Source organism: Chlamydotis macqueenii, chromosome 9 (assembly GCF_036417535.1).
Source record: "Chlamydotis macqueenii isolate bChlMac1 chromosome 9, bChlMac1.mat, whole genome shotgun sequence".
In the NCBI taxonomy this organism is placed as follows: domain Eukaryota; kingdom Metazoa; phylum Chordata; class Aves; order Otidiformes; family Otididae; genus Chlamydotis; species Chlamydotis macqueenii.
The window spans coordinates 19,346,243-19,373,718 of NC_141564.1; the positions used below are offsets into that span (position 1 = coordinate 19,346,243).

Consider the following 27,476-nt stretch of genomic DNA (forward strand, 5'->3'; position numbering starts at 1 on the left):
CGAGCCGCTTCAGGCGGCCTGGCTGGTCGCCCGGTGCAATCAAAATGGTGCCCGCTATCCGCCCGTGCTGCCTGCTTTCCCGCTCGCGTTGCTCGACGGGCTTTGTCCCTCCCGCTGCTCCCGCCTGCCGCTGGTCGCGGGGAGCGGCCTCCGCCTCGCGGGCCCGGCGCTGGGGAGGCTGCTCCGTACCCCGACGTGGAGTGGGGAACCGCCCGGTTGCAGGCTCTTCCTTCTCTGCCTCCATGTACTGCTGCAGACTAAATAAATAAATAAATACATAAAATGACGGTGCTATTCAGTGACCCTCACAGCGCATTTCGCTATCAGCTCACATAAGCTTAGTCATGCAGAGCTTGATGCAAGGCTTGTATCTTTGCCAAATGCATACTTTTTTTTTTTGCAATAGTTTTAAATATCAATAACAGTACTTTCAGATGTCCTTTCTGCTGATCTGTCCTGTTAGATGTCAGTCCCAAATGATCAAGAACACATCAGAGTATTTTACCCATCAAATGTTTTAATTTTTAGTTTCTCCGTGTTAATCTCTCAGTGTAACTTTTTAGCCAGTTTTAACCACGTCTGTCAGAAGAGTGAGGATTTCGGATAATACAGGCCTGAAAGTTTTGAGAAAGCTGGCTGCTGGGTAAGGACACTCAAAGGAGCCACAACTGCAGGAAAGGTTCGGGTTCAACGTCATGGGCTTCGCTGGCGTGGTGCTGGCTAACTCCGAAGCGGGCCAGGTGGCCGGCACGCAGCTCTGGCCGTTTGTACTCCATGCTCGTGTTGTCCGGGCAGTGATTTGAGGGCATGGGGTGAGCTGGGAGGGTTCTGCTGGGGAAGAACTGAAGGTCATAGCTGGAGCCAAAGTTACAGGCTGTGTGGACAGAAGAGCCTTGAGTCATTGTGGTGAAGCATGAAGGGAAATGAGACACAAATTAATTGAAAAAAAAAAAACCAATGGACTGCTTGTTCCAGAGAACACCATGGTTTTCCACTCCATAACTCATATATTTGTTTGGCTATGAGGTACTCTTTAGAAAAAAAGCAATTATGTGATCTACTCTTTTCCCATGCTGTGAGCATGAATATTCCAATTCTTGCATAATTGTTCGACAGGAATGTTGGAAGAGACCTTTTATTCTAAATATTGTTTAAATCTTCAGAAATGACCCACAGTTTATTCTGTCAGTAGTGCCTAGGCCATGCACAGGTAAGAGAGCCCTTCACGCAAAATGGTAGGTGTCTCCTTTCCTATTGGCAGAGGGCACTCAGGACTTTGCAGGATGAAGTATGAAACCTGATAATATGAAGCAAACAGTTGTGCGACAAAAATTCTACACCAAAAATTTTAATTGCCCCAAGACTGAATAGCCTGAGGTTCAGCTTCCAAGACACAGAGGTTCAACGTCAAATGCTAAAAAGAGGTGTTTGTGAGTTAAAAAAAGGCAAAACCAAACTATGCATGAGCTGCTGTCCTCTGGGGTAAAAACAGGACACAGATTAAAAAAAAAAAACAACTTCAGAACTGCCTGAGGTGCCTAAGTGCCACATTTGCAATATGGGGGACAGTTCTGGTTAATAATGATAAGAAGAACTGGCTTGAGCCAATGCAATCTGCATCTGAATGTCCCTGATAAAATTTGTTTTTCTGGAAGTGAGCACGCGATCGTAGTTAAAGTGACAGGGTTGTTTACAGATTAATATTGACGCAGATCGCTATACCTAGCTGAAAATGGTGGTAGAAGAGAGTTGTTATTATAAGGTTGTGGGCCATAATAGTTTGCAGCACATCAGCCAGACTGGCAAGGATGAATGTGTTCTAAGTTTATTTTTCACTTAATGTAAATCAGAAGTAACTACTAAATTAAATTACTTTATGTATTTACTGAAATAAGAAAAGAAAGGATCTTTACTCAGCTTTGGGAACTCAAGAGTCTTCCTCTGAGAGTAGTTACTTGCAACATTTTTCACAAGCCTAGGTAAGGTGATTATATTTTTGTTTTCATTTTGCAACACCCACGGTGAAATTGCCACCTACATTTCATAGAGCAGTTCTGGCCAGGGAGATACTATGAGTAAGTCTAGTTGAACCACTCTCTGTCCTCTGTTGAAACTGTTCAGCAACGCAGGAGGGAGAGCAAGCTTCATCATGCCAAAAGGACAGTAAGCACGAAATAGCAGGATTCTGTATCCTTGGGGCCCTTGGTTGGAAAGAGCAGAAAAAGGGGTTGCTTATTTAAGTGAGCAAAATAAAGGGGGAAGGATTAAATACTGAAGGATTAGGATTGTAGTCTTCAAATACATGAAGGCCGACAGAGGGGATAATGGTCAATGGAGACAAAGGCTATGAAAGACAGAAAACAAAACTAGCAAAGAGACTCCCAAATTGGTATAGGCTGACCATTAATAAATTTAGTCTGGAAGTTAGAGTTTAAAATGGGAGGCTGAGGAAGTTTCTGGAACAGCTTTTCAGAATGAAATAATGAAAGTTAATAAAGCCTGCCTACTTTTAGGATGGAAAAAGCATTTATTATGGCGATATATCATGAACAATGCAAACCGTATTTTCAAGATAGGAGCCTTCAAAAGTATTGATTCCAACAAACAAACAACCAACCCCCATCCTTATCCTTCCAAATGCCGTTCTCTAAAATTCAGAAAGTATGAGGACAAACTGGAGAGGGTTCAGGAAAAAGCCACAAAACCAAGGACTGAAAATGTAACTTACAGTGAAATAGTATAATAGCAGACTTTTAATACTTTGCAAGAATGGTTTTTTGGTCACAATCTGCAAGTAGCCAGGTAGGAGAAAAATTATAAAGGCTCTTTAGATTCCTATCACTAGCAATTTTAAAATCAAGATTGGATATGCTCTAGTTAATACCAAAATGAATTCATGGAAATTTTATCATCTGTGTAACTGAAGGTCAGAATGGAATTTTCATTCTGGGAGCTTCTGACATTAGACTCTGTTAAATATTCATCTTGCCCAAAAGCAGACAAATTTTAGCCATTTTCAGGGACTTAGGAGAGTGAGACAACTATGAAATAAAAACATAACTACTCAGAATAGTGATCTTTTTAACTAAGATTATATTTAGTTACGAAAAGATGCACAAATTGATAGCCCTCTTAAACTACCAGTAGGCTGATAGTTTATTTTTGAAAAAATTTTGTAGTTTTAAATTAATCGGTTACTTCTCTGCCAATTAACTTTAGTGCCTTTGCTGATACCAAAACAAGGGATATTCCTGTGTTTTACCGAACATATTCCTTACCCTTCAGTAAAATAAAAACCCAGAAGCATACTTTCTTAGCACATTGCGTAAAAAATAATTAGGCAAAAATCAACGCAAACTAAATTCAGACTTGTGCCTTTACTTACAAACACGGAGTGTATAATAACCTGGGTCTTGCACTCCATTCAGTGAAGGGAAATGCTGACACTTAGTAACTTGTGCCATAAAAAAATAAAATAATGATAAAATATTAATCTATCTTTGCCTTTAAGTGGGTAAAAACCTCTTTAGTTCAGTTGCTTGTTTGGAAATTTTGGCTGAAGGCTGATACCTAGGAGGGACGTCCATCCAGAGACTTCCAGTCTTAGCAGAAGCTTAGGCAACTGGCAGCACTTAGACCCTCTGTAAATTACTGCGCATCCCTAGTCCTCAGTGGAGACAAGCAAGAGAGATGAACATTTGAAGGATATTACGAGATAAGATCATATTGGCCTCATATCTTACCAAATAAGAAAACTACGTTATAACTCAGAAAAAGTCTTGGAGAAGTTGTTTTGAAAATGACATGCTTTGCAGTGCGGGGGGGTTTACTCATTTACATGTATGTTTTCTTTGTTCCACATAGTGTACTTGGGTGGCAGAAGGAAGTTTGTGAGACATGGAAAATCGGCTCCAGCAGACCTGTGCCAGTAGAGCGGTGGATCTAATGTTCTGTGGCACAAAACTGGTATTAAGATCTTGATACAGGTCGCCCTGTTGGGCTGCCACTGTATAAAGGACCAGTGGTTTGTTGTAAAAATGGAAATAAAACTCTTAAAGAAAAGCATATGTTTTGTTTTATTTTGTTCTTCACTGTGATTTTTTTTGCACTATTTGAATATTGAGCTGCTATCTATCTATATCTGATCTATAGAGCTGATATCTATCTATATCTTGAAATGTACCTCTACCAATTTTCACCAGCCTTTTACAAATGCATTCCTGACCTTTACAAATGAATGAATATTAGTCTGGAGGTTAGCCGAACTGAGTGTGCCATACCCAGATACATCTGCAAGTACTGTAAGCAGACACCACTTCTGAAAATAGGATCCACAAAAGGTGTTGCTAAGTGAGTGTATGTAAAAACATTTTGTGCAGTGCAGTTTAAACCCCTTTGTTTGGTATGGAAATTAGAGAAAGAAGAAATCATAAGTGTTCCTATAATTGCAAATAAACATTAGTAGCTATTTCCACCTGTCTTGAAAGAGAAAAATCTTTAAAGCTAGTTTATTTTGTATGTATTACAGCTGATAGCAGTCACAGTTATCTGTCTTTGTCTAGACACAATGAAGTGAAAATGTTTCACAGTTACAGGGTAAACCTCCCCCATGTTTTGTAGGATAGAAAGTGTTAATAATCCACAGAATGCAGTAGGTGTTTACTATTGTATTCTACTTCCTGTTACTGCAGTCTGAGAAAGAAAAAGTCACTGAGCTAATTAAATTATATAAGGAAGATGTCAAGTACCAATACTAAAAGAAAATTGGTTTTGACTACAGTCTGTATTTATGCTGAAGTAATGATGAGTAACATGATTCAGGTTTCATTTGTTCAAAGCCTACAAGATAACATGCATGCTCAGCAAAAGAAAAATATAAATCCAGGCAACAGACTACTATGTGAAAGTAATTTCACACTGAATGACAACATACGAACCTTGTTTTTTCACACTGGATGAACTTCTGGCTTACCATTGTTTGGCTGGTCTTCCTATTTTTGTCAGTAGCAGCAGAGGAAAGTAAGCAAAACAAAACTAAAAGTTTGATGTCATTCTAAAAGCAAAGAGAAGCACTAGACAATGCCTGCTGCAAGCACAATGTTAATTCTGGCACAATGCAAAGAAACTGCAAAATCATTTCACTGAGATTTTAATTAACTTAAATGAGAAGACTGCTGTTTAATGGACTTTATGCAATGTCTGAAGCTCATCCAGTCACGATACAGCTTTTCATAGGGTTGTCTTGGTTTGGTAATTTTCATCATCACTTTACTTCTGCCTCTTTTGAATGCTAGTGTGGATGCAGCTGATCAAAACTAACCTGGCTTGTGCTTGACTTTGTTCCAAACCAGAAAGTGAAATGCACTGAGCACAAGAGAGGGACCTCTGTGGTAGTGTGAAGTCGTAGTGAAGTAATGGTGTGGAAGGGCCTGTCATAGTATTTGCTTTAAACATCCAAGCCTATAGGTTCTCATCTCCAAGTGTTAAGAGTTATATTCTTTTTATCACTCTTGTTACCCACACCGACTAAAATTAATTATTTCTGTCTTCTGAATACTTTCAATGGAAATCAGGAAAGGAAAGTATTATTTTTTCTTTATTGCTGATCCAATTTTGGTCCCTGTTTGATCCTCAGACAAGTCTAGACTACCTTTGTTTTGATTTGACACCTGGGCCAACTTTTAATGTCAGTGTCATGTAAAGAGTTATCTGCATTTCTAATGTTGAACCGGACCAGAGCAGGGTTTCAGGTAAAATAGATTTATGTGATATGAATTACTAGCTACGTCTTGCAAACATCAAAATCTGCATGTTTAATCCCTGGTTCTGAGTATTAATATTTAGTTTCTTAAAGTCAAGGCCTACTCTAAAGGCAATGAAGTCTTGGGCAAGATTTGCAAGAGACAGTGGACAGTGGGCATGTTGCTATCGTAAATACATTATCTGAAGTATAGGAATTTAGCGCAGCAGAAAACCGAAACTCTAGCACTTAAACAAAGGTGTACCTGGGGTAGCAGAGCGATGCACATCAATCCAAATGAAGAAATGCAGTATGGAAGAGCGAGGAGGGAACTCACAGGTAGAAAGAAGTTAGCAATGCATCTGTGTAAAACTGTAAGCAAACAAACAGAAAAGCTTATTTCTGTTCCTGTGGGATTACTTGATATAATCTAAAGCACAAAGTAGTCCATTTCAAGAAGAGATTGGTTGTCAGCTCAAGGTACTGTGCTCTCGAGAGTTCCAAAAGCAGGTTTCTCTCTTGCCACATTTTACTTTTTGAAGGCCCCGATACAGCAAAGTACTTAGGCAGGTATTTTATTTAGTATCTGTATGGAAGGGCTATAAGAATGACTTTAAATAGTTGGCTTAATCAGTGCTCTTCCAGAAAAGAAAAAGAGAAGAAAGTGTTCTGTTAATTTGTTGGCAGAAAAATAATGTAAAACATTCTGAATATAGATATTTTCAGATTCCTCTGAAAAGTCCCACCTGTAGAACAACAGATACTGTAGATATATCTAAAAATAGATATATATGTATTTATTTTATGTATTGTTATTTTATATATATATATAAAGAAACAGCAGATAAATACTGAGTCCCAGTGCCCTAGGAGCAATGCAAGTATTTCATGGGCAAAGTACTAAGAATGTTGATATGTCAATGTCAGGATCTCAACATCTTTAAGAAATTAAATACTAATACTCAGAATAAGGGCTTAAACATGCACATTTTGATGTTTGCAAAGCATAGCTAGTAATTGTTACCACATAAATATACATTACCTGAAACTCTGCTCTACTGTCAAGACAATGAGGCAGTATGGTACAGATAGTATTTCACGTAAAATGAGTTATCAAGGAGTCAAAATATGTTTTCTGTGGCTTTTGTGATTGCTTTCTCAACTGAGATGACCTTCCTCTCGTGCATGCGTTCCAGCTGTATCACAGATGCCATTAAAGAGGGTGGGATAAAGTCTGGACTCTTGCCTTTTTCTTTTTTTCCATCTTTCTAAAAATACCGTTCCATTAATAGCACAGTATTTTCCCAGACTGCCTATCTGTTGAAATGAAAAAGAGAACTCATTAAGCTACTTTGGTGATAAAGTAGACAGTTCTGATAAAGACAACAAAAGTGACCATCCTTTTGATCTAATCAATCAATTGCATGACTACTCAGGCCATCATGTCTTTGGCATACTTCCACTTCCCTTTTTTCAGTTTGATAGCCTGATACCAAATGCTCTGGGCTGCCTGGCATATTAGACACTGCAGTTCCTGATTTCACCAGCGATTTGTTGCCACCAGACTCATCATCTGAGCCCTAAAAACTGAGGATGCTTTAACCTGTTCTTTCCACAGCTGTACATGCCCACTTGTTCTGGTCTGACTCCGTGGAGTTACACCTCCAGCTTTGCCCTTTTTCTGCTGGGCTTAACGTTTAAAATGCTGCTTTAGACAGTGGGGAAGAAGTGGCTAGTTGTCAGAAACCAAACAGGTTAAAGAGCCATCAAAAGGAGAGGCTAAGGAGGATTAATGCAAATAGATGAAATATGCAAGAAAATAAATAGGAACAAGGAGGAGACAAATGATAAAAAGGGAAGAGTCAAGAACAGCAAGAAAAGAACAGCAGAAGAAAGACAGGTTCAAACAACAGAGAGAAAGGTTCAAAATTTAGGCTTTGATGAAGAAAGAGATAAAAGTTTGATGAATTAAAAAGATGAGGTAAGAGAGGAAGATAGGTAAAATGGGTGATAAATGAGGAAACGCAAAAGAAAAAGAATTGTTCTAGGGAATGCATGAAAATACGTTATTGTCTCCTCTGACATTCACATGCTTTTTCTCACTAAAATAAAAAAAAAAAAGGGGGAAGGAGAGATGGTAGAAGATGTCAACAATGAAAACCCACAAGACTAACTCATATCTAACATATTGTTCATGTATTTGGGAAATCCAAGTTCAAATCAATTTCTTGCCAGCTTGGAGCAGGAATTTGATGGCAGTTCTTTCCCTGCCCAGCTGTGTGAGCACGTCTGTACCACACAGTCAATGTTGCATCATGTCAAGATCCTGGACTAAGCTCTGAATGAAGTAGTATTTGTATGGGAAGCAACATAGCCATGTAACGTAGTGCTGCACCCGAGCTGAGATACTGTGTTCCAGAAGGGTACTTAGCCCCCGTGGAATGCCAAACAAGCATGGACAAAGTGTTTCCAGTGTCCAAGGTAGCTTGTTCTGCCATCCTTGTATGTTAGCACATTGTGAGGTACAGATGTAATTCCAGCTTTTTCTGTTGAAGCTGTTTGTTTCACTTCCCAGAAATACTTCAGTGCTCACAAAGCTACAGAGTGTGTGAGAAAAACAGTTTAGATTTTAAGCCAGTGAATCCTCTCGTATCAATAATAATTACAAATACAATGGATTTTACTGTATAAAGTAAAAGTATGCTTATCTAAATCAGTTTGTAGGACTGGCAACTTTGAAAAAATTCACAAGTTCCACAGAGTTTAATTCACATGACAAATGTTTTAAGAATGAACATTTCCATCATTAAGTTACATTTTATTTTAAGTTAAATATGTTTTCTAAATGCATGACAATAAGGCCTGATGTCTTAGCTACCTTTACTTGTTCTTCTGAGAAAATAAATCTGAAATACCCCGAATTCCACACTCTGGAGCAATTTAGGTCTCCTTAGAGATCACAGTTTGAACTACAAATGCAATAAGGGCTGCATCCTGCTGTAACCGAAATCCTTCCTAAGTCTACTTCTGCTTTTCAATCTCTCTAATTTTTCATTAGATCAAGAGTCACACATTTTTGTTGGCAGTAAAGCAATTCCAATTTGAACCGCCTTCTGTCTTCAATAGGAATTTTCCCAAAGTACAGAAATAAAAATGTAAAACTTTGCTGTGTTTCATTACTTTCATTCTTTTGAACATTGCTTCTCTGAAAGCTCTGTGTGAAATTATTAGAAGGTTTTGAAACGCTTGTGAAAGTAGATGCATATATGGGACTCAAAGGGCCTTATTTAAAAAAGAAATTTGCCAGTTACCCAGATCTCTGGTTGGTTATGCCCATTCAAGGATACAGAATCTATCATTTGTATGATTATTTTTACATCTGAACTTTTTTTTTATACTAGATAGACTTGAAACTTTCAGGGTCATTTGCCCAGCATGTAGTTGAATGTCCTGTGCTATAGATTCCAATTAGCAAGACCACGTTCAATGGTCCTACACCACCAATGCTGTCTAACTGCTTTCCACTTGGCTTTATATGTTTCTTCTTTGTTGCAGCTGCAACCAGGTCTATCTACTCTTTGATAGAAAAATTTCAATTACCCCAGGGAGAAGCTTTTAGCTTTATTAAGCATTGAAGTCTACACATTTGTTCTTCTGTTGAAGAGCAGTTCAAAAGGAGAATTTCTGAGGAAGTAATCTGATAAATTAGGATAAATCTCGCGGACTTTCACTGCTAATGTTTTTCCTGTAACCTGAGCCTAAGAATCTGCTAACTCAATGTACAGTTAAGCATTTCTTTAACACTTTTAGCCCCTGACAGATGTTTCTTGTACTTTACAAGTAAATGGCTCTTCAGAGTTTTTTGAGACTGCTGTGCTCTCAGCATAAAATTGATGTCACAGAAGGCTGGCTAGCTGTGGTCTAGCCTTGATAGATAGTGACAGAAAACTGTTCCCATCTGGTAGCTTTGTATTGGCCTCTGAGTAAACTAATGGTTTCCTTTCTTAGATGATGGGTGTCAACCCATCACCTCCTTGTTGCCAAGAGTAACCTTAGTTATCTAAGAAAAAGCAAGGATTGCATACGCCAGATCTCTAATCTGCCCTCACTTTGTTGTGATTGGCCTCTTAGGGGAGTGGAGTGGCCAAGTGACGTGGAAGAAAGCTCACAGTAACACTGTTGTAAGTCACATCTCTTTGTAGAGATATAAAAAAAAAAAAAAAAAGAGCTGCTCTTCCTAATGCTGTCAATCTTGTATCTTACTTCATTGGTGGGTTCATTTATGCCAGTAAATAAGGCTGTCACTTATGCTTTTTAATGTTTGAAAATTCCGCAAAAGTTCCACATCAGTGGTCTGAAATAAAATCTTTCATTATTGTCTCTATCTTGCAAATTAATTTATTACTGTATTTGAAGTCCTAAATGCCTCTTGAAAGAGCTGAACATACAGTCTAACAATCTACCCATAAAGAGCAAACATGAGTTACACATTTAAAGAAGATAATCTTTCAGTTGTGTGGAAATCCTGTCACTCTTGCTTTTCTGTTTAAGCTTCATATAATAAAGCCCTTATTTCTGTTTTCAGAAAAGTTTTGGTTCTTCCTCACTCATCCCTGTTCTGTGTGGCAGAGAAAAATGGCACATAGAATTGAGTCTGTGAAAAGGGCACGGAACTGAATTAAATTAATATCACCGAATTAGAAGAACAGTAGAGTTCTTGGATGGAATATATTTTTTCTAGGAATCCTCAGTAAAGAGTGAGGAGGAAATAAATAACCATGGAGAGAGTCCTTCAAACCTGCAATCCCACGTAAGTCTGAAGCTATGGCATGCCTTTTTTTGAGCACTGTTAAGTAACAGCCACTATCAGTTTCAAACACAGGTAGTAGAATTTACATAAGCAAATCTCATGTGGCTAAATACTGCCCTATAAATAGACATATTATAATCTGTTATTAACACACAAGATTATATTGTCATAATACCTCAAAAATATTACAACTGGGGATTTTGAGTGCATTGTCACTCTTCACTCCTGGGCCTCCACCATAAGGCCAATATGCCACCTACATCTCTGTTACAAGACCCAGGGATCCTCTGCTGTCCCTCTGGACAGAGGCATTTCTCTTTTTTCTCAGCAACTCAACTAACAACAATACCCAGTAAAACAAAAACAAAGAAAGAAAAGAAAATCCTCAAACTGTTTCCTCTCTCTTAGGAAAACACTATTTCATGGTGCAATAAAAATATTAAGACAGAGGAAAAATAATTAAGATTATAGAAATTAATTCTGTATCAAAATCCACAGAAGGACTCCTCTTGACATCAAAGCTTTGGCTTCTCTTTGATAATGAGATTACACATCATACTTGATTTTCTACACATTCTTCTCTGCAGAGAAGATGTATTACCACCATCTGCCAGTGATTCTGCACAAAATTCAATCAGTTTAAAAGCAAAGGATATATTTTTGTACCACTGGGTTTGGAAAATCTGCAACCCAAGACCTGACACCATAACCCTGGCGTTGAAACTGTAGTTAGAGCTTGGTTTCCAGTGTTTCATCATGCTGTGCACAGATAATATTTTAGGCTTTCACTTCCAGTCAGTCAAGACCTCTGCCTTTCAAATTTCAACTTAAATCATCTATCCAGCTTCATTCAATACACTTGTACACATGTAATTACATGAAACTTAGTAAACAATTCTATTAACAGGACAAAAAAGTGGGAAAATTGCTGTCTCTCTCACCTGCTTGGGTCTGGAAAAATTAGCTGGAATAAAACACAGTTAGAAGGCAGAGGTAAGACTGAACATAAAGAAAGGGCTAACTTGGAAGCCCACAGAGGAGCAGAAATCTGCCTGCAGCCCGTGGAGGACCCAACGCTGGAGCAGGTGGATGCCCAAAGGAGGCTGTGACCCTGTAGGAAGCCCACGCTGGAGCAGGCTCCTGGCAGGACCTGTGGCCCTGTGGAGAGAGAAGCCCACACTGAAGAAAGTTTGCTGGCAGGACTTGTGACCCCCATGAGGGACCCACACTGGAGCAGTCTGTTCCTGAGGGCCTGCACCCTGCAGAAGGAACCCATGCTGGAGCAGTTCATGAGGAACTGCAGCCCATGGGAAGGACTCACGCTGGAGAAGTTCATGGAAGACTGTCTGCCGTGGGAGGGCCCCCACGCTGGAGCAGGGGAAGAGTGTGAGGAGCCCTCCCGCTGAGGAGGAAGGAGCAGCAGAAACAACGTGTGGTGAAATGACTGCAACCGCCATTCCCTGTGCCACTGTGGCGGAGAAGGCAGAGAAAATAGAGAGTAAAGTTAAGCCCAGCAAGAAGGGAGAGGTGGGGGAAGGTGTTTTTAACATTTGGTTTTATTTCTCATTATCTTACTCTGATGTGATTGGTAATAAATTAAGCTAATTTCCCAAATCGAGTCTGTTTTGCCCGTGATAGTAATTGGTGAATGATCCATCCCTGTCCTTCTCTCGACCCATGAGTCTTTCATTATATTTTCTCTCCCCTGTCCAGCTGAGGAGAGGAGTGATAGAGCGGCTTTGGTGGGCACCTGGTGTCCAGCCAGGGTCAACCCACCACAGTAACGTTTTAAGAGAAGACTTGGCAAGCTGTAAGAGAGTATTGGGAGTATTGGGCTCAGGTGCCAAGTCACTATTCCAAAGTTCAAGGTCTATGTTGCTGAATCAGTAATTGCTAGTACTGATGTTTACAGCATTGAAAGAGAGAAAGTACTGGAGGAAAGTCTTGCAGGTGCCAGACAGAGGGACATCTATATTAAGACTTAGCTGAATTGTTAATTTTTAGTTATCAGCAAAACCAAAGTAAGAATCTGCGTGCTCAGCTGAGAACATTATTGGTGCAGCTTGTTCATGCCTCAAAGATAACAGTTGCTTTCAGTATGAAATGCTGAGATATTTTTCTCCTAGGTTTGAGCTCTTCAGTTCAAAACATACTGCTCAAACTTGGTTACTAAACAAGCCATGAAATTTTTGATGTTTACATCAGTGTACAATCTACTGAATTTTCTGGGGTTTGGAATGAGTCAGTGCTGCCTGTGTGCTTCAAGAGGAGAGGGTTTTTTTTTTTAAAAAAAAGCATTTAAAATCCACTAAGTGGAAACCATACTGTTCATTAATACTGAACCCAAGCTGTGAAGCTCAGGAGAACACGGACTGAAGAATATCATCATCTCAGTCAGGGTGCATCCGACCTGTAGCTGGAGGCGGCCAACTTCGTACTTAATACGTGAAAACACTACAGCCCATTCTGGTACAGCAGACAGCTCTCATGCTGGAATTGGCCCATAAAGTATTTCCATCCTAGCTCCAGCCTTTCCTCTTCCCTGCCCACACCTTTTGCCTACTTCTTCCTCCCCTCTTCTGCAGCAGCCTTCAGCAGATGCAGAAAATGAGGTCTAGTAGCAGGGACTTCCAGGAGAAATGCAAGCTGACCGATCGGTGAAGAGGAGAAGAGTATTGCTGCTGACGCGGTGGAGGGGAGGGTAAACTGTTGAGGAGATGAGCAGGGCACTGCTGCCTGTGCCAGTGTGCAGAGGTTGAAGGCTGTTTGGGCAGGGTAGACAGTGCAGGAGAGGGGCTGCCTGATGAGGCGGTGGAGGTGGCTTTGACTGCTGTAAGGAAGAGGATGGCAGCTGCTTGCTGGGAGAAGGGACCCAGACTACAGCTGGAGATGGGAGCAGGGGGGTATAGGTTACAGGGCTTTGTAAAGCAGAGATCCAACTCACAGCTACCAAGGCTGCACATCTCCCTAATACAATGATTTATTATTTGATTTGATTAACTTCCTTCATGGACTTCTAACAAAAGAGCTTGTCATAATCATCTATACCAGGCAACTGTTTAGATTACCTGCTCAGAAGTCCTCCTCTCTACATAACCTTCACATGCTAGTAAGCAAACATCTCTTTATTAATAAAATATTAGTTTGAGAATTTCCCTGTTCCTAGTGATATTTCCAAGGACAAAGATCAGAGAATGTCCACTAGAGGCAGATTGAGGTGCTGGTGAATCACTTTCTTGAGGATTTATGGTTTCCCAGTGCAGCCTACAGTGTGAGACTGTGAATGGCAGTGCCCGTGTGTTAGAAACCACAGGAATTATCTACAAAGCATAAGCAAAAAAAAAAAAAATTAAAAGTGCTGGAGAACACTTCAAAGAAGGCAGGTCCTGCTGCAAGGATTCTGTGACAATCTCAGCCAGTGCTTTTCAGCATCTTCAGTTGTTATCTCATTTCAGTAAATTAAGACACCTCTATGCTTGATTATTATAGTAGTTCACAAAGCAAGGAGTAATTTATGTCTCTCTGGCTAATGATGGTACCTCACAGGCTGAGGGGACCACTTCAATGAAGTGGCATTGTATCTGAGAGCCGGGCACTCATGCACATGCAGAAAATGTTAGTGTCTTAATGCATTTTTTCCTCTCCAAAGAAAGCATACATTCTGTATCCTTCTTGTATCATGCCTCTTCTTGCATTGCTCCATTTCAAGATACTCTTTCTAGAACACGTCTTCAGTCCTTTCTCCATACAACTAAGCAGCAGGTAAGTCTATTACAGTCTCAGGCACAGGAACTCCCCTCTAAAGAAATATTCAAAGACATTGCAATAAAGAGGAAATAAACCCTTGCGGTATACAGCTGCTATTCAGCTGACAAATTAAATAGTGGGCAGAAAATAACACTACTACTATTACTATATATATAAATATTATGATGGAGAAGGCAGCAGCAGTCCTTGCCCTTATCTCATCAGCAACATTAGCTGGCACCAGCTAATGGGATCTCTACTACCAAGACTTGTCCAAGCCTTAAAAGAATCCATTCAAAGCAGAGAAGGAACAGAGAGATGTTACCCAGGTGAAGGATACAACACCCTTACTTTCACTGTGCTTTTTCATCCCACTAGTAGAACAGCTTTGTCTGTGAATCTGGCTACAGCGTGGCAGGAGTAAAAGAGAGAATATGCATATACACATCTTGCAAAAGTAATGCCACAATGTTAAGTTCAACAGGAATCCATAGAATCACTATCTCCCTGGAACAACCCTCCCAGCAGGTACTTGTACCTACAGGACAAGTGGCTAAACTATGGCTAATCCTCAGAAAACTCTGATCTCATACACATCACTGGCTTGCAACCATGAAGTTACACACTGCCACTGAATGCGTAAAGCTTGTAGCATGCTTCACAGTCCAAGTGGCCCCTGGTATTCACCAGAACATAGAAACCTCAGCACATCTAATTGCAGAGCTTCAGAGCAGTCTGTGCAGCCCCGTGCACAGGCTTCTTTCTGGGTTGTGAAGCAAGCCTGTAGTGAAGTACAGAACCAGCACCACCACTTGGTTCTTGATTACTTCACCTCTTCTTCCAAGAGATTGTAAGAACAGAGAACAGAAGAGTTGTAAAGTTTTTGCGATCTTCAGTATTTGCTTTTTCCTTTATCTGCTTTTATCCTTGCGTTTCTTTGGCAAGAGAAATCCAAAATATTTTTAATTTAACTTTAGGATTTGAAAATGCAGTTAGGCATGTTCATTGTAAGTAACTGTAGTTTATCTGGGAAAAGTGATAGAAAACTTTAGAATAGTTTTAAGTAGTCTGAAACAATAGTCTGATAAGCTTACATTTAAGAAAAGGAAGGTATTAGACACCATAGAGGAACTGAAAGGAGACCATCATATCTTTGTCGGAAAGTTCTGTTTAGGTGCTAAAGGGGTTTTGTTTTTTTTTCATTTCCCTATCAAAATATTAACCATTTCTGAGTTACTGATTCAGCAGCTGAAATTCTTTAGGACTTATACTCAAAGAGCTCATAATTAATTATTTAGAGTTTACAGTCAGTCTTTGGAACTGATGATCTGATTATTTAATTAATGTCATCATTTAATTGCAATCTGATATATCAATAGCTAACAAACATCTATTTGTATGACAAAATTCTTTAGTTAGTATTCATTCAGCAAGTGGACTGCCTTAACTTTCACTTCAGCTTAATACTGGTGATACCAGCTCAATTTTAGTTCCCCGTTTTCATTTTGTTTTCCTAGAGAGATGTAATAATTTTTAAAACAAAATGATAAATTTTTTTTTTTTTCAATCAGCAGCAAAGACCAAGAACCGTTCCATACTGAGTGAACATTAAGTGATCAAGGAAAAACCTGATGGGCCTGCAATTAGTGCTTGGGTCTCTCACATAATCCTACTCATAGATCACACGAACAGATCACAGTCAGTCATCTCACTCGGCATACAGATTTGTACCTTCAAACAAGGCACACTCCCAAAATACAACAAAGGAATCACCTCCATAGTGCAACCCTACCATGGCACTGGCCAACCAACAATCTGTTTTTGACAAAATGTGCTCCTACCACAATTAAAATTGGACCGGGTGATAGCTGCCTTAACCCTCAAGAAGCCTTCAAGACTGAGGATAATACACCGGCCAGCTGGAGAAAGTGAGGGCCCCATTTTCCTTACATCCATCCGCTGTCTCAGCAGTCAACTCATTCACACACTGCATTTCCTTTATATTCACACTTGGTGATCTGCTGCACTGCCTGTCGCACAGTCTCAGGGGCACTCTTTTGGCCGTAACAGCAGTAAAATTATACAGGGTAAACACATGCAACAATCTGAACAACAAACTTGCTATACTGAAGTAATTCTCTGTAGAATTTTATGTAACCCCACCCGACAGGTAATTATTTGAATATGAAGGTATTCCTAGACTGTTTGAGCTTTTCACACAGTTGGGACCTTGTCTCCATCAGGAGAGGAAAAAGCAGGGGACCTGAGGTGATGTGGTTCCACCTCCTGCTTCTACCTCCAGATCAGCCTTCTGCTGAGTTGGCACCTGTGATGCTTTCTAATCAAACAGTATTCAAAATGGGTTTTACCAAAGCTTTGTATAATCTAAAGCAAATGCCTTCTTTTCAACTCAAAGTCCTTTGACTAGATTTACACATACAAAGTCCTTCTGAACTGATATATGCAAAAACTTATAATTTAAAGATGGAAAACATGAGATGGTTACTGTTACTGCCTTCTCTTGCAAAAGCTGTAATTCTCCTAACACACAAAAGCAGGATCCATGACAGGAATGCAGTGGCCCAGGTTTTTAAGGATCAGTGTGCTACACCCAGTTGGGGCCGTGCTGCCATTTACGTTTTCTGCACATTGGTTCCCCATTAGTAAAACCCAGAATGTTCTAAGACTGCTAAAACGTGGCCTTATTTCAGAAGTGATGTATCTCAAATTGTACGTGACATTTAACAGTCATTGATAGTTTTTCTTCTTCTTTTGTGGTGGGTGGGAAAGTGCCTGCAGGAAATGTGCATTTTGACCTCTCCAACTTTAACCTCCAAAAACATGAACGGGCTGCATATTTGGACACAGCATGAACACAAGGAAGCTTATTTTTCTGTATTTCGTGATGCTGCTGCCACCTAGAGTATAAAATAATGTGTGAAGAAACAGCAGCAGCAGTATATAATTATGGATTTTGTGTAAAGAGTGAGCAAGTATAATCATCATCATAATATATTTTTCTCTATTTTGTTCCACTGCTGCCACCTAGAGTTATAAAACAAGTATATTATTTTTCTAACAACAGCTATTTAATTAGTGGCTTTTTATATTTATGGGTGATACCCTACTTTTCCACAATTTTCTGATCACTTTGGCTTTTCTCTTTGTACTGAATGTCAGTATCACCCAAGTATTGAATCTAATGCTCTCTTAAAAAAAAAAATAACAAAGTGGTTAAGACAAATAATTAATTTGTTGCAATTTTAAGTTTTTAAAGGTCATCTTTAAATAAGAAAATATTTTAGGTCAACTTGACCTGTTTTTTTCTGGTTGCAGAACATCATTCATCATAAAAATTTGACTTAATATTCATGTGAGACCCCCTAATCAGAATTAATAGGCTGCCATTGTCATTAATAATGACAGACAGCTGCTGTTATTCCTGTAAAAAACCTAAGATTTTACAGAACCTTTTTCTTTTTTTTTTTGTGGCACAGAAAGCAACACGCATGCCTTGGGGACTGTAAAACAATCAATAAAAGAAAATAATGAATAATAGGTTACCCAATCTGCAGTCACTAGTGCATGTGACCTCCTTGTATATTTGAAGGTTCAAAAGAAGTCTCCTTTGATGCCTAGTAGGTAACTACAGAAATTCCTGGAAGAAATCCTAGGCATTCTTGTTCTTTTAGCCTATTTAATTTTTAGACAGCTTTGGATGACTGCACTGGAGGTAACAGCAACCCTCCAAGATCAAACATCCACCAACTCTTTACCTGGATTGTTCCTTCCTCTTTGCTGATGTAATCACTTTCATTATCCCTCTTCAGGTGGCCTCCACAGCTTACTTTGTTGGGAATCCTTAGCTTGTCATGTCTAGTGGAAACAGTAGCACTTTCTATATCTTTGTTTGACAGCTCTATTACAGCGCCTCAAAACTCAGGAATTTAATACATAGGCCTCCTCAATATCTCTAATGGCAAATTTCATGAAAAAAACCCCTTTTCTTGGGCTTTGATCACAGAACTTTCTCTAGCTGGCTGTTCTTGGTTCCTAGTTACTCTAGCTGTGCCCCTTGCCTTCTTTCACCTACCTGTGAAGTAAAGCAAATGTCCTGGTTTTGTCTTTTCAAACTATCTCTATGAAAACTAGTCACAGCTCTTGTCACAATGGCTTCACCTTAATAGCAACATGAAAGTCACACATGCTTCTGTATATCCTCCAAATAGCTCACCCCAGGAAAACTGCTGCAGATAACACAGGTAGCCAAATGAAGCAAGGTTTTATTCGCAGGTTGCTATCATTTGTCTTTTTGGTTGGAACATGGGCGTTTTTGAATAATACATCCAATCAGTTCCACAATTTCTCAAAGAACGTCCCAGGCATAAATGCATATGTATTTACAGATTTAAGCAGAATCAAATGAGAAAGAAAGCTAACCAGGGAATATATGGAGCTCAGGTGTAGAGCTGGCAGAAGCAGAAGCTTCAATATGATCTGTAATTGTCTAGACACCAAAGCTATTAACAGCATGCAGTATAACAACAAAATATCTCATCTCTGCTTGTCTTTGCAGTGTAGAAATAAGAGAATTGATCATGGTGTGAAAGATAGGTCTGGAGGGAAGAGCCACAAGAGTCCAATATGTGTAAAGGATGAAGAGCGAATGGTATGGGGATGGAAAGAGCCTCTGTGAGGCTGGAAGGAAGGACGCAGAGCTGAAAATGTCCAGGCACTGGGAGGGCACCCTTAGTATCTGACACAGTGAAGGGGAGGGGCACTTCAGGGTGTTCCTGAAAATTTAACAAAGTGGGAAAGTGGTGGATAGGACCTTTGCAAGCTAGATAGACAAATATAATAAATGCTTATTGCAAGAAAAGGCCTAAACAGCAGTCTCCTGAAGTATACATCACCCTGAACAGTGATTACCATATGAGATTATACAAGAAAAATAATCCCATGCAAGCTTAGAAATAGCCTTTGTGTTAAAGGTATAACAAAAGCATTGGCAATAGGCTGTGTTATCTCCTAACCTCAGCTGTATCTGAATAACGACAAAAAAACCCAGATGTGTAAACTACATAATCACAATTCCAGCTGTTATAACCTCTTGCTCCTACTGTCTATGTCCTCAAAGACTATCCTGAGTTTTGTCTAAGGAGCTTCGATTCTTCCTGTAAAACCGACCCAGGGGTGAATGATAATACATGACTTTTATGAGAATGAACTACATGTTATCTTCCTGGATTAGTAACCACTGCCTGAAATGTATCTTTTTTTTTTTTTTTTTTCCAGTTTGAAATAGGGGTCATTTGTTGTCATATTTTGTTTGGTCTGCAGTAACAATCATTTTGGGACCTCTTGTTTTTGTTAGGTATTGGCAACTTTTTTCTTCTCCTTTGGCCTCTAAGTCTCAGATCTGGTAATTCTAATAGGCCATGTTGTTTTTGTGAAAAATCAATTTATCTGGTATTTATGCTGATTTTTCTTCTTGTACTTGTGACAGAGTGTATTATACTTCCACTGCTATAACAGAGAATTACAAAAATGAGGCAGTTGTAACTTGTAAGCAATCATCTATGAACTTGCATGGAATCCCATCTTGGCCAAATTATGATAAGCCTTTGTTATTCAGCATATTCTGTTCTAACTCAATATTTAAAATGAGAATTGATCAGAAGATTGCACCACTGGGCAATCATCTAGCAGAAACATTCATCCTATATAAGCTTCTTGAGGGTTTTTTATGTGTTGTTAGACTCAAAAAATAATCAATAATTTGTTTCTGTAACTTCCATGAGATTTTTTCTCATGCCAGTCCTTCTTGAGGCATATCAGTCATACTGTCCTCAAGCTCCACCCTAAGTGGAACATGCAACTGATTGTCGCCCAGGTACCTCAGCATGTCATGGTTCTTTTTAAAGGCTCACCTTGTTGTGTGCAACTGTCCCTTCCTTTTGGTGCCCTGATGAATTTGCCAGTGAATACAACTCCTATGTAGTTAGTATCTTTAATCCGTTTCTGACATTTGGTCCCTGTTACGTGTAGTACAGTTTATGTCTCAAAGTATGACACTAATTAGTTTTACTTCAGATAAGCAGTCCAGAGATAATTCCTTACTCTTCTAGAACCCTAATGATTCAGGTCATGGCATTTTGATGGCTTTTAATTGGTGGGCTGGCTTAACGCTAAAAAGAAAGTTTGTGAAGAGGTGTGTACTAAGAACGGACATAACACTTCTGAACCTCCTTTAGTAAGTTGGCTCTACTCAAACTAATGGCTTTTTAAAAAATATAAAATAATAATACTTCTGCATTTCAAAATGCACTCATGGTATCTGCAACTATCTTTGGATCTTCGCCTTGTTTTTTCGATAGTGAGCTTTTTGTTCCCTTAGTAGATGTCTGAATTTATTCAGTAACTATGATTTTAACCACTCAAGTTTCTTTTGGTGTTAACAGCTCAGCACAACGGATTTTATATCAATGTGTTACCTTTTGCTAAAAGCACACAAAGAACTTACCAATGTGCTTAAGAGATGTAAGAAAAGCATTTGAATCCTGATCAGCAGACAAGGTCTACCCGATACACATAGTTGATAGTTTGATTTTGCAGCCTGCTCTTCAATCCAAATTCACATGGGATCCCTGTTGCAGTTTCAAGTGCTATATTCATCTTCTTGTAATGTGATTCAAAATGGTTCAGACTTAAGAGTTTCCTTTCTGTTTACATTATTAAACAAGCATAGCTTTTGCTTTTTACAGTAAGTGATCAGGCTCATAATGCCTCTAGTAATTATTTTTCACTGAATACCAATATTTATTTTGAAATTTACATCCAGGAACTAATCAGGTACAAAATCCTGCTTTGGAAATGTGTTCAGAGCCTCAGATAGAATTGCTCCTGTGTGATTACGGCTTTGTCCCCAAGCTGTTTGTTCATATATGTGTGCTTGCTCTTCCACCTTAACAATTTTTCCTGAGTGGTACATGTTTGCATTATATAAGCAAGTCATACAAAACAGAGAAAGGTAGTACAATTTATAGACCAAATGCTATAAATGGGAAAAAGACAAGCTTTCCTGTGCTTATCCCTGTTTTGGGGTTTGAAATAGACACAGCAAAATGTAAGCTGAGATTTAATAGAATTATGCCAGCTTAGCTAAGCACACTACTGCATCTCTTTTCATGGAGCAGTTTTGAAATAATTTACAGTTGTCCTACATTTACAAAAAACAATTTGTCCTCCTTTTTAACCTTTTGCTAATGCTGTTTCCTGTAGTTGTGCCAAGGTATGTATTTCTAATGAATGCAGTTCAAGTCTGTAACTGTTTGCTAACACTATCATTTGGAAAGAAGGCTTTTTCAGAAGCTCTCAAAATATTAAGTCAATTTACTGCAATAATTGCTTTGGCCTCTTTATTCTTTTTACCATAAACATTTGGTCTGATCAACGTCACATTACATAGATTAATTAGCTAGGTCTGAACCATAATGATCAATGATCTGATCCAACACTTTCTTATAAAGAAAAAGTATTTTTGCCAAGTAATGTTGTTGATCAAAGAGTCTTGAAATACATTCCCTTTAAAAAACACTGTACAGCAAAAGACAATGTTCCAGCTCCCATCCCTGGGATTACTTCAGTACTTTATCCCATGACTGATTGCTGAAAAAGACGTTGTTGGCTGCAATGGGTTGAAATGTAACCACTGAACTAAAGAATCACAATCATCCATCCTTTCTCTGGCTCAGTTAATGTCAAAACTGCAGCAGTCTCTGCAGAAAGAACCTGCCCGTGTGCTCTGCTTGGCTGACCCATGAGGCAGCATAAAGCACAGGCTGAACTTGAGGCAGAACTTTGGAGAACTTTAAAGCATGTACAGCTATGGGATACACACATCTCCAACGTTAGACAGCAACTAGATGGAGCACCTGAGGAGATCAGAAGAAATTTCCGTAATTAAATCCCACTTTAAAAACAATGTCCTCTGGAGATCTAATTCTACAATAAATAGATTACAAATTCCACCTAAGATTTTTCATCAAGCTAGTCAAGCTGTCCCCCAGATTTTATCAGAATTGCACATCTTTGGTTTTTACTGTTAAGGTTGTCACACAGAGAAGAGCGAAGTTTAACAGCAAGCAGGATGTGAGCCTGGGAGGTGTTCAGTATCCACATTAGCTTTGAATAAACTACCAGTCTCCAAAAGAAGGCCTTTCCTGGTTTATTGCAGTATTCAAAACTTTGGATTTTGAACTAAATTTTACTATATAGGGTCTTGGTGTTTGTCTAGGTTTGTCCACTTTATCAGTGGGTATCCTGTGAACTCTGTCTGTAGTTACCTGCAATTGTGAGGACTGGACTCAGTGAATTAGGGGACACCTTCCAGTCCAGCAAAAAATAGTCAATTCCATCTCCAAGCAAAGGTAAACTCTTTAATTTAAACACAAGTTAGATGTAGGACTGTATCATCATGTTGGTCTCCCTAAATAGTTCTGCCAAGGTGAAAACAGAATTTTGTACAATACTGCCAGCAAGCTCATAATTTACCCTCATATTTCAGAACTGAACCATCAAATGTATATATTCATCAGATAGCATCAATGCTAATTTTTATTGATTGGCAACTGCTTTACTTCTAAAGCAGGCCACTAACAAGAGTCATGCTTTTCCAAGCAGTGCTATGCATTCCAGGTATAGCCAAGAATTCAAAATAATGGTCTGGAAAGCCAACTAGCATATTAAAAACAATGACTGGCAGATGTAGTGCAATCCTCAAATTTCTTCCTCTATTAAATTACATAAAGAGATAGTGCTACTGCAGAAAGAAAATGCTTGATGCCCTTGTTTAAAAAGCCCAGACTCTGCAATTTTGTCTAAAAAGGGGATCTACCAGATACCTCTCATTTAGGTATTCCAGTATAATTTCTCTTGTAGGGAATTTTATTCTAAAATAATAATAATTTTATTTCAGAAGAATTATTGTTATCTAAAGTCACTTGTAATAAGAAAGAAGCTACTTACATGAGGGAATTACTCCAGAACAGCAAAAGTGAAATAATTATTCTGCGACGGTTATGCAAACCAATTTCAAAATGTAGCCAAAGAATCAACAGAATATGCCCCCAGTGCAGGCTCTTACATGCTTGAGGTGGTGGATAAACTACAGCAGTGCAAATGTAGAAAATTCATTGAAATCCTGTGTTTGGATAGCTCTTTCCTGTGCTATTAGCTATGTTTACAATATTATTATAATAATTTAATCATTATTTAGTTGTACTGTAGTAAGTCCAGAGACTAGGCAGTGTTCAAGCAGACTTGTGGCCATCCCTTCCCCAAGCAATCAGGGAAGCCAGGTAAGGAACAACAGAAAAGTGGTAACTTCAAAAGGTGCTCGTATGGGGAGTTACGCCACTGAAGTCACAGGTTTTAGGCCTGAATTTAGAATAAAATTGCTTTTGTCCTTAAACAAGGGCTTTTTCCCTAGTGCCCTTTTCTTTTTTTTTCCTGTCTGATTTCATTGTGAAGACACAAAGCTGAATTTGCAAAATCACAGCCATTTCCATGGCAACAGATTGTGATGTTATGATGTCCACTGTTGGAGCAAACAAAACAAGCGCCCAGGCTGTTGGGATAAGAAAGGAGCAGGAGCACTGTATAACCTTAAAGATGCATTTTTAAAATCGCTGCTGGTTCATATCATATCCATTTCGCAGACATCCACTACCAGTTCCCCACCCAGCCCACGATTCTTTACAGAGTTCAAATGATGAGTTAAAGGGCTGGTCTGATGAACAGTAAAGTCAATGGAAAGTCTGCTGCTGTATTTTTGGGAATGGGATTGGACAAGAGAGCATGCCACTATGAATGTGATGTAGGTAAATGGTAGTATTCTTGTTTAAAGGCGATATAAAATAACTTGATGCCATGTGATTTATCCGGCATCACTAGATACACTAGATCTCTGAAAGATCTAGCTTGGGACTGATAAACTACAGAATTCTTGTCCTATTTTTTAATAAATTACAATCTAGCTTTAACATTCCACTGATTGTTCAGGTTTCCATTTGCCCAATAGGCTCAATTCTAGTTAGAAAGAGTGAGTTTTCTATTTTCTTTAGGAGAGACAATAATTTTCAGTATTATGGGTCAAATTTAAAATTTTATTTAAAGTTCAAGGTTCAACTCACACTAAAGTTCCAAAAAATTAGGATAGAGAAAAAAAAATACGAGGGAAAAATGAATTCTGATTCTATATATTAGCAATGTACTTGAATATAACATTATTTCTAGAAATATAAATGCTATCTTTAAAACTATGGAACTCAATTCTGCTGCCATTGAAGCCAATGGAGATTTTGTTTCAATCATCCCCACTGTCAGGTTTATATTTTAAAAAACATTTTATTATAAAGAGATATATATTTTAAGAGTGCCCCTTTGATAAATGCCAGTAGCAGAACGGAATCTTTGAATAAGCTCTTTGAAGCTTGCAGTTTTATGAGCTCAGTGCCTTCAGAAGCTTCTAAAGTAGTTAGAGACAAATGGAGACAGCTAAGGCTTTGCACGCTTACTTCAAACATAAGTGAGTGACTAACAGAAAATTGTAGTGGCCATTAAAACTTCAAAGTAGAAGTGTGACCTGAATATTACTTGCTATAGTACAGAATTTGTTACTGGAAGATCTGATCAACTTTTTAAATTATAGTATCTCCACCAAATGCCAAGATCATGACTTAGATAAATTATTCTTTCTCAAATAAAATTTTATTCCTGAGATTTCACTTATGATACCAGTGAAAGCAAGCAGTAGCTGGATAGTCATATGATGCTGGCTCCCCCTCCTTGCTTCCAGCTAAATCTGTACTCTTATTTTCTAAAGCTGCTGCCCTCATAAGCTACTCTGCCTTCCTACTACTTCTCATGGTATCTTTGCCCAGAAAGCCTTTCCTTCTGCTGCAGGCCATAAAATGGTCCTCTTTTCTTACAAATTCCTCTTCACAACTCACTTTTCCCCCAGTATTTCTTGAGCTATGGCCCAACTTTCTAGCCATCCTACAGACACGATCATGCAAATATTTATTACATCATTCAAGAAGATTAAGTCGTCACTGTTACCAACTCACTTGTTGGTTATCTGCCCCCATCAGAAGTGTGGTAACTGTTTGTGTGGATTGTTAATCCTTTGAAAATTCTAGTGATCCAGTAGTCTGGCATATATTTATCTTCCTATTCTTTGTCTGCTAGATGTCATCTGTTTCTTTGTCAAGTCCTGTTGTATCTCAGACTATAAGGTCTTCAAATGTAATTACTTCTTTAATGATATTAAAGAAAAAAATAGAAATGTGTATATATACTGTGATATGTAATGGTATTAACATCTTAAAAGTTATGCTTCATTCTCTGGAAAACAGTCAGAAACAGCTAGAAAATTTGAATGATTGATCTTTATATGTGTGGAGAAGGAAGATAATCTGTTCTTTTACAATTTCCTTTGGTCTCAGAACAAATTGTAACTTTATATAGATCCTCTGTTTATGGATGTAAAAAAAATTACCTGTATTTTATCCTATCTTGAGCTTTCAAGCTCACTGTAGCGAAGTTATTTTGGACAACTTGTTTACATCCATAGATGATTGAATCCAAAAGTTATTGCTTACTGGTCACTCAGAAAGATTTAAAAAATGTAGGAAGGAATGCTTGTTACTTGTCTGCAAGGCTACCGTCAATAGGCCAGTCACAGAGAGTCTGGAAATGATCAAACAAAATGTATACCAACTGCTATAGAGGGTGATATTCAATAGAAAACACTCTGGGAACCCCTGCCGCAGCCAAAACAAACTCCAGAATCTGCAAGTCTTTAATTTTTAAGTATATTGTTTAGAAAACTACATGACCCATGGTTGCATATACTGTTGTAAAGAAATATGTGAGGAAGCTGAAAATACAGGATATTTAAGTGGTTTTGAAGTGGAATTTAAGGCTTGGTACTGCAGACTTTGGTTCCATTGTTGCAGGAAGCTTTCAAAGGTAGCAAAGATCTTTAAAAGTTTTGAAATCTGAAATCTCCGGTTTAGAAAATGTAAACTGTCTTGAGAACAAAATAGGACCCTTCTGTCTTCAAATGAATCCTTAGCCACTCCCTTTAGCTGTAAGAAGCCTTTTAGCTTGCCAGAATATCTGCAGGAACGTCAGTCATAGTTCTTCTAGCTACAAGCAATGATAAATGGACACATTTCTTTTATTGTTTTAGCAAGCAAGGTTCCCTATAATTAGGAGAATTCAAATGCAGGTGCAATGGCATGAGTCCCTGATACTGATAAAGGGTGAGGAAAGTAGTTTAGGCAAAACATTCAAAATACTAAGCTTTTCAACAACTGTTTTATTAATAAAATATGTGGCTCGCAGCAGAGAAATTACTATGAGTTTGATAAGATGTAATAGAGTGAGCATTATGTTATACATGTAATAAAATAGTACTATAATCTTGAAATATTGTTTAAAATTTTCTCCTATACAACACCTGATTATTACCTTGACACTAAGTGATCCTTAAAACCACATTGTAAGTTTCATGTCCGTTAGTCAGAAACCAATTTTCAGCAATAATAATATAGAGTTGAGTCACTAAAATCACATTCTTATGAGACTGAAAAAAAAAGGAGAAAAGTTTAAAAAAAATGAAATTCATGTTGGAAATTCCATGAGACGAAAGCAACAACTAGCATCTCAGAGAAGCAAGTACAAGTAATCTCTGAAAAGTGCTTTCACGGGGCAAAATATGATGAAGTCAGCCCCTGTGGCTAAGTTGTCTGAACGATCCTAAGTGAGAAGTAGGAAAAGACTCTGAACAAGAAAGAGTTCTCTTTATTACTATATTTTCAATTTTCAGTTTTGCAGTCAAGAAGCTTACCTTTTGCTTTGCTGGAACTTACGCACTATTTTCACAATTAAGTTTGCATAATGTTAAGAGTAACTTTAGATGAAACTAGCAAGGATGAAATACATTGTTACTTCTCTAGAAGAACGCCCAAATCTCTAAAAATTAATCAGAAGTGAGCTTAATCATGCCTACGGTATTTTCCCAGAGGCAATTTCATGGCTGTTGTTTACAAATATCGTCTTCAACAGAAATCTGCTATAGTCAATGTAAACTGGTGATCTTCTAGCAAAAAG

The 27,476-nt window shown here is 38.5% G+C and overlaps 2 long non-coding RNA genes across 2 annotated transcripts; one reads left to right on the forward strand and one right to left on the reverse strand.

Moving 5' to 3' along the window:
* Positions 1 to 499: 499 nt before the first annotated feature.
* On the reverse strand, positions 500 to 12,062 carry LOC147599727 (uncharacterized). Its single transcript, XR_015259358.1, has 4 exons — positions 11,492 to 12,062; positions 6,783 to 7,057; positions 2,039 to 2,201; positions 500 to 874 (listed from the first exon to the last, which is right to left on the reverse strand). It is a non-coding gene; the product is annotated as an uncharacterized LOC147599727 (long non-coding RNA).
* Positions 1,610 to 4,067, forward strand: LOC147599728 (uncharacterized). The gene is made up of 2 exons (XR_015259359.1): positions 1,610 to 1,979; positions 3,865 to 4,067. It is a non-coding gene; the product is annotated as an uncharacterized LOC147599728 (long non-coding RNA).
* Positions 12,063 to 27,476: the final 15,414 nt, after the last annotated feature.